Source organism: Neopelma chrysocephalum, unplaced genomic scaffold, assembly GCF_003984885.1.
Source record: "Neopelma chrysocephalum unplaced genomic scaffold, ASM398488v2 Primary Assembly neopelma1_26, whole genome shotgun sequence".
Lineage (NCBI taxonomy): Eukaryota > Metazoa > Chordata > Aves > Passeriformes > Pipridae > Neopelma > Neopelma chrysocephalum.
The window spans coordinates 11,021,313-11,031,099 of NW_020897695.1; the positions used below are offsets into that span (position 1 = coordinate 11,021,313).

At 39.3% G+C, this 9,787-nt stretch overlaps 1 protein-coding gene across 2 annotated transcripts in view; it reads left to right on the forward strand.

Moving 5' to 3' along the window:
• The window catches only part of NEK11 (NIMA related kinase 11), an 87,317-nt gene that overhangs the window by 49,266 nt on the left and 28,264 nt on the right, over positions 1 to 9,787 (forward strand). The gene's annotated exons all lie outside the window — the stretch shown is intronic.

Sequence of the window (9,787 nt, forward strand, 5' to 3'; positions counted from 1 at the left end):
CCAGACAGTCTTGTCTCAATTAGGAAGATAATGTTGCAGTGACTTCTACTGTGGGTTACCCATTGGTCTCTTTCATGTGGTTACCCTACTTCCAGGATCATAAGGCATATTCCCTGACTTGCTGCTTGCTGAAATGATAGCGTGGGATGCTTGCAGAGAGAAACTTGCTTGTTTAGTTCTGGCATTTGCAGTTACCAGTCCTACACTTGTCCTTGGAACATGGGGTGAAAAAACTCCTGAGACTCTCGCAGGATCTGAGGGCGTAGTGTGCTCCTCTGACCTCCTCATCTGTCTCTTGTTTTCATTGCTTGGTTTCACACTGAGCCCAACTTGTCCCAGATTCAATTAAAGGAACAGTAAATCTGATTTATTCTAGCAAAAGCACGATTTAATGAAGTTTGCAAGTTTTAGTCAGAAAGTGGAAAATTAATCAGTGGGGTTTTTTACATTGTCTGAAGCGTTATTCTTCTTAAGGAGTTCTTCACTAGAAATACTGCCTTTGAAGAGCTGATTTCTTGCTTTGGTTGTAGCTTCCCATTTAATATCTTCTTCTATGAGGGCAACCATGGAATTAAAGACATATTCTTGGGAATGTTATGGCATTCAGAGTCCAATGGTTATGGTAATTTAGAAAACTACATGTAGAGGTTTCTGTGCATTGTCCATTATTTTCAAGTTTTTGCTCAAATGCTTTAGCTTATTTGAGGGCATGCAGAGTTGAACTCTACTCATAACCTCCTCAGGAAACCTTTTCCAAGTCTATGTACTGTTCAACATGCCACAGCTACTTAAATCTTTTCATAGCTTCACAAAAATTCATAGCTTACTTCTTACAGGAAGTCTTGCTCATACAGCTTCACAGGGGGAAGCTTGTGGAATGAAGTCTTGACACAGCAATTATGTAAAAAAACCCAAATGCTTTCGAAGTGTGGGAAGAGCAAATTATGTTACTGTGTCGTTCCTGCATTTTTCTAATCTATTTTTCATACTGATTTAGTTTGACCTTGATAAATAGAGCCTACCTCAAAATTCACCTTGGTCAATTACTACAGTTAAAATTATTCTGGGCAAGTCTTTTTAAAGCCTACGCAGGAACTCCCTTCACTCCTTCCAAAGCATTATGTTACAAAACATTTACAAAACACTGTGTGAATTTAGGAAACAATTAGAAGCAAATGCACTGAGATTGTGTATGTCAAAAAAATACTGCATACTAGATTCTAAGGCGGATACTTTAAGATAATTTCAGTGTTTTAAATCTTCCTTAGAAAGAGCTAGTTTTTATTCCAAGTTGTCCAACCTACAGAGCAACATATATTTACATTGCACTTTAGACTCAAGGTTAAACTAATGTAAAGACACACTAGGCATTTACTTGCAAACAAAGCATCTGTGAACAGGATGATGTTGAAAAACATTTTATAGGACTCCCATTCGAGCCCCAATTCAATTTTATGGATTGCTTATCAATCTGAAGAGCATTTTGGGGGAGCTAAGTTGTATGGTGACATAAGAAGCTGTAGCCAATTCTAAGTGAAGGAGAATTTGCTCAGAAAGTAGCTGTAAATGGTGAGTTATTTTGCAGGTTCTGCCAGTTTAGCTTCCAGTGCATGTGGCTATCAGACAATGAGGTGGAAGGAATGAGAAGGTGACAGCAGTGAAGATCTTAGTTGAATTCTCCTGCTACATTTTCTGCTTCACAGAGCAAAGTGTGTCCCTGCAATCTTGTAAATATGTTGGCTTTGACCAGTTAGTTTCATCTGGGTGTTTAAGAGCTCAATACCTTTTTCCTGGTTTTGCTTGGTTGCAATAATTTACTTGTTTTTTAACTTGTTCTACATATAACTTATTGTTTATGTCCAATTTAAATGTATTTTGCATCTTTGCTAATCCAGACTCTTATATGCACAACTGCTTACACCGACTTTGGATATGAACCATTCCCATTTGTTTTCTACTCTTTCAGTAACTTCTAGTTGTGAGAATATCCCAAATTTAAGTCTTAAAAATAGTATTCTTGAACCAAATCTCAGGGAGAAGGAAGTGACTGTCTTAAGGGGCAGATTTTTTTTGTTAACATGTGGACTCTTTCCTTCCCAACACTGATGTCAGACTGAAAGGGAAAGTATTAGGAAGTCTCTGTCAGATTCAGCAGGAAAACTGAGTTTTTATTGGAAAGTATGCTTTGACTGATCAAAAAAGTTTAAAATAACTCAAGGGCTAAGGTATTTTTAAGTTGATGTTATAAGGTATCTGTGGTCAGTTTTCCTTTAATTTACATCTCTTGCTCTGTGCCTGCTGGAAGCAGTTCAAATAATAGGACAACCTTTACAATAATAAGGACTCTTTTTCCTAAGGAAATGGCTCCCAAGACTCACTAAGTGCTCCCTGTTATTGACTACATCGCTATATTGTTCTTTCTCCTCATTCACCCATCAGTACTAAAAGGATTTCTGAATATTTGGAACATTTTCAGATTTGCTGAACTTCAAACAGTGTTTGAAAGGCAGCATGGCTTCATCTTCATTGTCACTTTCTACCAGAGCTCCCATTTCTCTTTACATGACAACTAGAAAATCAGAAGAAAAAACAACCAACCACTCAGAAAATTAGGGGAAAAAATGTGACGAAAGTGTTTCCTCTTGCTCTTCATTTTTGTTAACAATAACTTTTAGCAGCTCCTTTTTTCCTCTTATGCTTTGTCTCTGCACTTACTGATAAAATACCAAGAGGTGGAAGGTTTAAGGAAAAGAACTGTGTCCTTCAAATAAAACATTTTTCTTAGAAATTTCATTTTAGTTCAAAAATAATTTTTTCTTGGAAAAACATTTTGATACTTGCTACTTCCTTTCTGACATCAAGTAGTAGATGATCCCCATAAGGCCAGTCTGATTTACATCTACTTTATCATCACTTAGTGAAACCCACAAGTGAATTGAAGCTTTTTTCCTTCTTCAAAATGCTAAGAGGAGAATTATAAAGTATTAATGTTGAAATTTGGTTATATTTCTGGTTCTCATTTAGAAAAACCCATTTTACTTTATGTCTAAGTCTTACATGGCCATGTCAGAAGGGAATTCTTTTAATGAATTCATAGCCCTTTTGTGCTTATCCAAAGGGATCGTACAGGACTTTCATGGGCACAAAAGTCCTGTATGTTCCCTAGTTCATTTCTTAAACACATATTCTGAGAATCTTTCTCAGCCTAGTTTAGAAGAGATGGACAAAAGATTCCATTGACTTTCTGAAAAATGAAGCTTCAGAGCTTGATAACACACATATGGCTATAGCTGCCCAAAGGATGGTGATTCTCTTTGAAACTTTTAAAATTGAAGGGTTTTGTCTTGTACTGGGGCGGGGGGGGAAACCAACACAAAACCCAAATGAGTCTGAGTGGGCTTCAATTATAATAATGGAGTTATTTTATTTTTCCTAATTGTATGAGTATTGACCTGAACTGCAGAGGGGCGTAGAGCCCTTGCTCTCCTTTGCAGTAGAATTTCTCATTCAGGATTATGTAGCTCAGGGAAACATCTCTCTATGTTTCAGACCTCTCTCCCAGTGACAGTTGTTTCTGTTTTCTTCCTTGAAGGCAGAAATCCCTTTCTGTTTCCTCCCTCTGCACTGCTCTGATGAGTGCTGGCCAGCCCTGTTCACCAGCTCCTTTTGCTGGTAATCTGTGAGACTGTGTACACATTGCAGGGGCATACAGAAACAGGGAAGTTCCTGCTTAGCTTGTGAGTGTGTATGTTAAATATGCATACACACAAAAACACATCTGGGGTAATTCTGAACAGTTAGTTTGTGAAGCATCGTGTAACCACAGAACCATAAAATAATTTAGGTCAGTAGGGACCTCTGGCAATCTAGTCCAACCCCTGCTTAAAGCAGGTCTGATCAGATGTGGTTGCCCATGGGTGGCTGGTCAAGTTTTGAACACCTCCAAAGATTGAGCTCCTGCAGCTTCTTTAAGCCCTGTTCCAGTATTTGATTACACTCTTTTTTTTTTTTCATAATGTCAAATTTGAATTTATGATGTTCCAGCTGATGTTTATTGTCTCTTGTCCTATCAACATTCACCACTGAGAGGAGACTGGCTCCATCTTTCTTTTATCCTCTGATCAGATAGTCACAGACAGCAGTAAGGTTTCCCCTTTACCTTCCCTTCTTAGGCCTTAACAGACCCCACTCTCCCAGCCCGTCCTTGCACCCAGGTGCTCCAGCCCCCTGCCCAGCCTGGGGGCCACTGTGGCATTTGCTCCAGTAGGTTACACCTGCTCAGATGGGATCAAACTGGTATTTGCTGATGCTTTTCCACAAAAACAAAAGGATCAGGGGCACCTTTGTGTTGTTGATGAGGTAGGTCCTGCCAGTGGGCTGTCTTGTGCAACATGGAAGCAGAAGAAGACTCTGCCGCAGTCCTCAGCATGGCTCATGTACAAAGCCTTGCAAGGGGGGCAGTGCAAGTGTCTTTGTCCTGGCCCTCTCATTTTTCTTGAGTTCTCTGTGTCAATCTTTGGTAGCAGAGATATGGTAGCACCACTTTGTGGTGTCTTGGTTCATGTCAGCATGTTAAGAGTACATTATATCTCATCACAGTATGTGTCAGAGCAGTTGAATTATTTGCTCCTCGCTTTCCTGTGTATAGTACTGCACACACTGAGGAGTGTAACTACATGGAACTGTAGCAATCTTTTCCTTAAGATGGGAATGTGGCAGCTGAGAAAATCTGCCTGTTTTCAGAGATGCAGTGAAGTCTTCGGATCGAAAAAGGACAATAGTCCTTAAGATCTGAGTGTGACTCTCTTACTGTGAATACAAGTGGTGAAAATTTACGTATGTTATATCATTCTGGGATTTTTTTTCCTTTTTGTCCTTTTTATAAATAGAAGAGGCCTGCATGCTCTGGAATGTGAGAATGCTGCATCAATGCACAAATTATAAATATGACTTTGAGGCAAGAGAAAATTAAAGATATTTATCAAAGTATTTTCATATTTTTGGAGAAAATTGTTGTTGTTGCCAAGTTACCATGCTACCTGAAACAAGCTCTTGGTGGATTTAAGCAAAATATCACAAGTATCACATTCCTTTATTTTCTGTTTAGCTTGTCTTCTTGGGAAGTAACTATGCTTTTAGGATTTTTTTAGATAATGGGTTTTTACCCTTCATTCCACTGTTAGCGTCATGTTACTATTTAGAAAGAAATCTAAAGCGGAATGTCATCATTCAGAGCTTGTTTTCTTTTGAATATCTAATAGCAAATTCCAAGTGTCTCAATGCTATACCTAAGCCACCTAATAATACAGAAGCAATAGCTGAGTTTGTTCTGAATTAGATGTTTTGTAAGCAAATAACAGGTACTGTGACTGGCCTTAGTGCAATACACATAGCTGGATAAAGCATAATCTACTTTCAGAGACCAGCTAACAGGGTGTGAAGAGGCAGAAGCAGCTGTAGAGACCTTTGCTTGAGCTTCATATGGAGCACAAAACAGAGGCAGGGTACCCTGGGTTCTGCAGCAGCAGTTTTGTTTCCTCTTTCAGCACAATAGACTTGATGTTCCCCTCACTAGCACCACTTCTTTACCCAAGTAGCTTTCTATTTTATGTCAGAACAAAGGACAGGTCCTAGCACTGGAGTCCATGCTAGGCTTTGCAGAGGTGTGCAAACAAAAGTCAAACAGACCTAGCCCAAAGACCAACACTTTTATTAAAACTACTCCTCTGAAAGCACAAACCAAAGAGTTTTCTGCTGCACTATGTTGCTAAGTGTGCAACTTCACCATTAATGTTCAGGAATGTGGGCAGTAACCAGCCTTTTGCCACATGGTTTGTTTAAATTGGAGGTGTGTATAAAATATCCAGGATCATGGGAAAACTCAGGTAGCAAATGTTCTAGAGGATGGACTGGAGACATGGAAATGGAAGCATATGGGGTCCAAACTCCCCTGACATTGCCTACCCTGGGCTGAAAATACCAACTCACTCAAGTCATCTGCACTTGGACTTTACTTGGCCACCAGATACAGCTCGCCGTGTTGATTTATGGTAACTGCTGTGCTAAAGCCATCTTACCTGTTCTTGAAATTCATCCCATTCTGGGTCTCAACTAAATAGGCTTTTCTGTACTCAGATTAATTCTACAGAGAAGCAGAGATGTGTTTGTGCATCTGTAACACATGGAGGTCTGTGAGTTGGCTCTGCTTAGTAGGACTCTAGGAATTGTTTTATGGGACCAGATAGTCTAAATGAATGTGTAGAAGTTTTGAAAGCTCCTTTAGAGATGCTAGTCATAAAACCAAGAAGTTTTAACAACTTGTATTAGCGAAATCCCAAATTCTCATCCACTGGACATCCCGTCTTCTTTCAGAAATGTCACTTGGAATAGTTTCTGAATTGGGGCCAGTAAAAATACGTAGTGTGGAACATCTCTATCATCTGAACTAGCATTTTAAATTGTATTATTAAGCTCAGAGTAACTGGCCATCTATGTACAGCTGTAAAACTAATTTAACAAATAGTGAAGTGAATACTTCCAACAAGGATGCAAAAGCTGGCATGGAAGTGGGATACAGCCAGTGCCAGCCTCTCTGCATAGTTCAAAGGCATCAGCAGTTTTGTATGCTCATGGGCTGCTCACGAAGTACAGAGTTTACAATAGCTTGAGTAGACATTTTGAAGTTACGATTATGAGTAAAAAGACTGGGTTTGATATTTTGTTTGGTTGGAAAGGGGAGGATTGCATTTTTAGTACAGCAGTAAACAAGTGCAGAATGTGGGAGGAGAAGATGACTCAGAAAGCACTAGCGGTAGTCTGATGTTTGTATTATAACATGATAAATGGGCTGTTTTGTATGTATTTCACTGCACATATACACATAGACAGAATGCAGAAGATCCTAATAAAATTATACTAATTGCAGGAATGACAACAGCTCTGCAAGAAAGAAAAATTAATGTTCACCCCACATGGAAAAGGAGATGTATCTTAATTTTGTAGTGTTCTTTCCATGTAGAAAGAAATGATATTTAAGATTTCTTTTTTAATGAAGTCCTAGGCTTTTCTGTCAAATGGCACTTTGTAGAACTCAAGCAAATAAACACAAAAATAAATGCTTTCTTTTGTGGGAAAAAGTTTTTGAGTTGGGGGGTTTCTTCTCCTGGAAGCTCATATATTGATTAGTTGTTTTGTTTTTTTTTTCAAACTAGGAAAGGTGAAAAATAGAAAGAGGAGGATTAGGAGTAGAAATTGTGAACGTGGAACATGATGCTGTTATGCAGCTTCCATAAATATCTTAAAACAGAGAAACGAGTGAAAATGTGTCAGCATTTTGAAGCTAAATCAGGTTTATAAAGAAAGGAAGTATTTTTTAAATTATTTTGGAGACAGTAGATAGTAAAGCTCCTATCTCAACAGGAGAGCTTAACCACCTAATGCTGCAGTTACAGGTTCACATTTTTCCTGAGTTCTCTTTCTTAGGCCTTAAAGATAAGAATTATTTCTCCTGCCCAAACTCAAATGTCTTTAAATGGATTTTAATTGTATTCCACTGTTTGAATGCTTTGGGGTTTTATCCATGTAAAACAACTAAAAAAAATCTATTAATCATTTTTATGTCATATTGTTTGAATATAATTTCTTTCAATGTAGTAAAATTTAAGATAGTTCATATTTCTTTAAAGGGGCAAATTTAATTGAGGAGAGTGGTGGAAGTCAGCATTAGCTGAAGTTATGGCAATGGTGATTTATGATAGCTGAACATTAAGCACTTTTTATCTTCAACTGTCATTTCTTGTCATAGTATCTCCCCGAAGCAGATGCAATCACACCTTGAGCAGTTTCACTAACTCCTTTCTTACAGAGTCTAGGATGCTAAAGTATTTCACCCAGAGAAAAGTGACTGGAGTGTCTTTCATGCTGTGATGAATTGTTGAGTTTTAATACCAATTATTGTACTTTGTGGACTCAATGGCTATATTAATATTGCACTCAGTGCTATTACTAAAACTTGTGATGGTAATAAACTGAGAGAGCGTTACACCAAGTATGCATAGCTCGACTTTACGCAAGTTTCTTTTCTTTCATTATTATTTTGAGTGGGGAAAGTTTGGAAAAATATATAGATTTAATTTCTCATATCTTTTAAATCTCCTCTGTGACATCACATCCATCATATGACATCACATCCTCATATATGACATCACATCCACCATATGACATCATATCTCTCCTGTGACATCACAGCTTTCCTGTGACATCACATCCTCCTCTGTGACATCAAATCCTTTATGTGACATCACATGCATCATATGTCATCATATCTCCCCTGTGACATCACATCCTCCTCTGTGACATCACATCCTTCCTGTGACATCACATCTCTCCTATGACATCACATCCTTCCTCTGTGACATCACATCTCTCCTCTGAGACATCACATCCATCATATCCTCTGTCACATCCATCATTCTCCTCTGTGACATCACATCCATCATATGACATATCTCTCCTGTGACACCACATCTTCCTTTGTGAAATCACGTCCATAATCCGACATCACATCCTTCCTGTGACATCACGTCCTCTTCTGTGACATCCCATCCTCCTCAGTGACATCACATCCTTCCTGTAACATCACATCCTCGTCAGTGAGATCACATTCTCCTCTATGACGTCGCATCCATCATATGCCATCATATCGCTCCTGTGACATCACATCCTCCTCTGTGACATCATATCTCCCCTGTGACATCACATCCTCATCTATGACGTCGCATCCATCATATGACATCATAGCTCTCCTGTGACATCACATCCTCCTCTGTGAACATCATATCTCCCCTGTGACTTCCAGTCCTTCCTTTGACATCACATCCTCCCCTGTGACATCACATCCTTCCTCTGTGACATCACACCTCTCCTCTGTGACATCACATCCTCCTCTGTGACATCACTTCTCTCCTCTGAGACATCACATCCATCATATGACATCACATCCTCCTCTTCCACATCACTTCCAGCATAAGACATCACATCCTTGTCTATGACGTCGCATCCATCATATGACGACATATTTCTCCTGTGACATCACATTCTCCTCTGTGACATCACATGCATCATATGACATCATATCTCTCCTGTGACATCACATTGTCCTCTGTGACATCACATCCTCCTCTATGATGTGGCATCCATCATATGACATCATATCTTTTCCTCTGGCATCACATCCTCCTCTGTGACATTACGTCCTCCTCTGTGACATGACATCCTCTTCTATGACATCACAGCCTCTTCTATGACATCAAATCCTTCCTGTGACATCACATCGTCCTCTGTGACATCACATCCTCCTCTGTGACATCACATCCATCATGTGACATCACATCCATCATATGATATCACATCGCTGCTGTGACAGCACATCCTCCTTTTTGAACATCATATCCTTCCTCTGACATCACATCCTCCCTGTGACATTACAGCTCCTCTATGATGTTGCATCCTTCATATGACATCACATCTGTCCTGTGACATCACATCCGTCATATGACATCATATCTCTCCTGTGGCAACACATCCGCCTCTGTGATGTCACATCCTCCTCTATGACGTCGCCTCCATCATATTACATCATATCTCCTCTGTGACATCACATCTCTCCTGTGACGTCACATCCTCCTCTGTGACATAACATCCATCGTATGACATCACATCCTTCTGTGTGACATCACATACATCATATGACATCACATCCTTCCTGTGACATTGCACCTTCCTATGT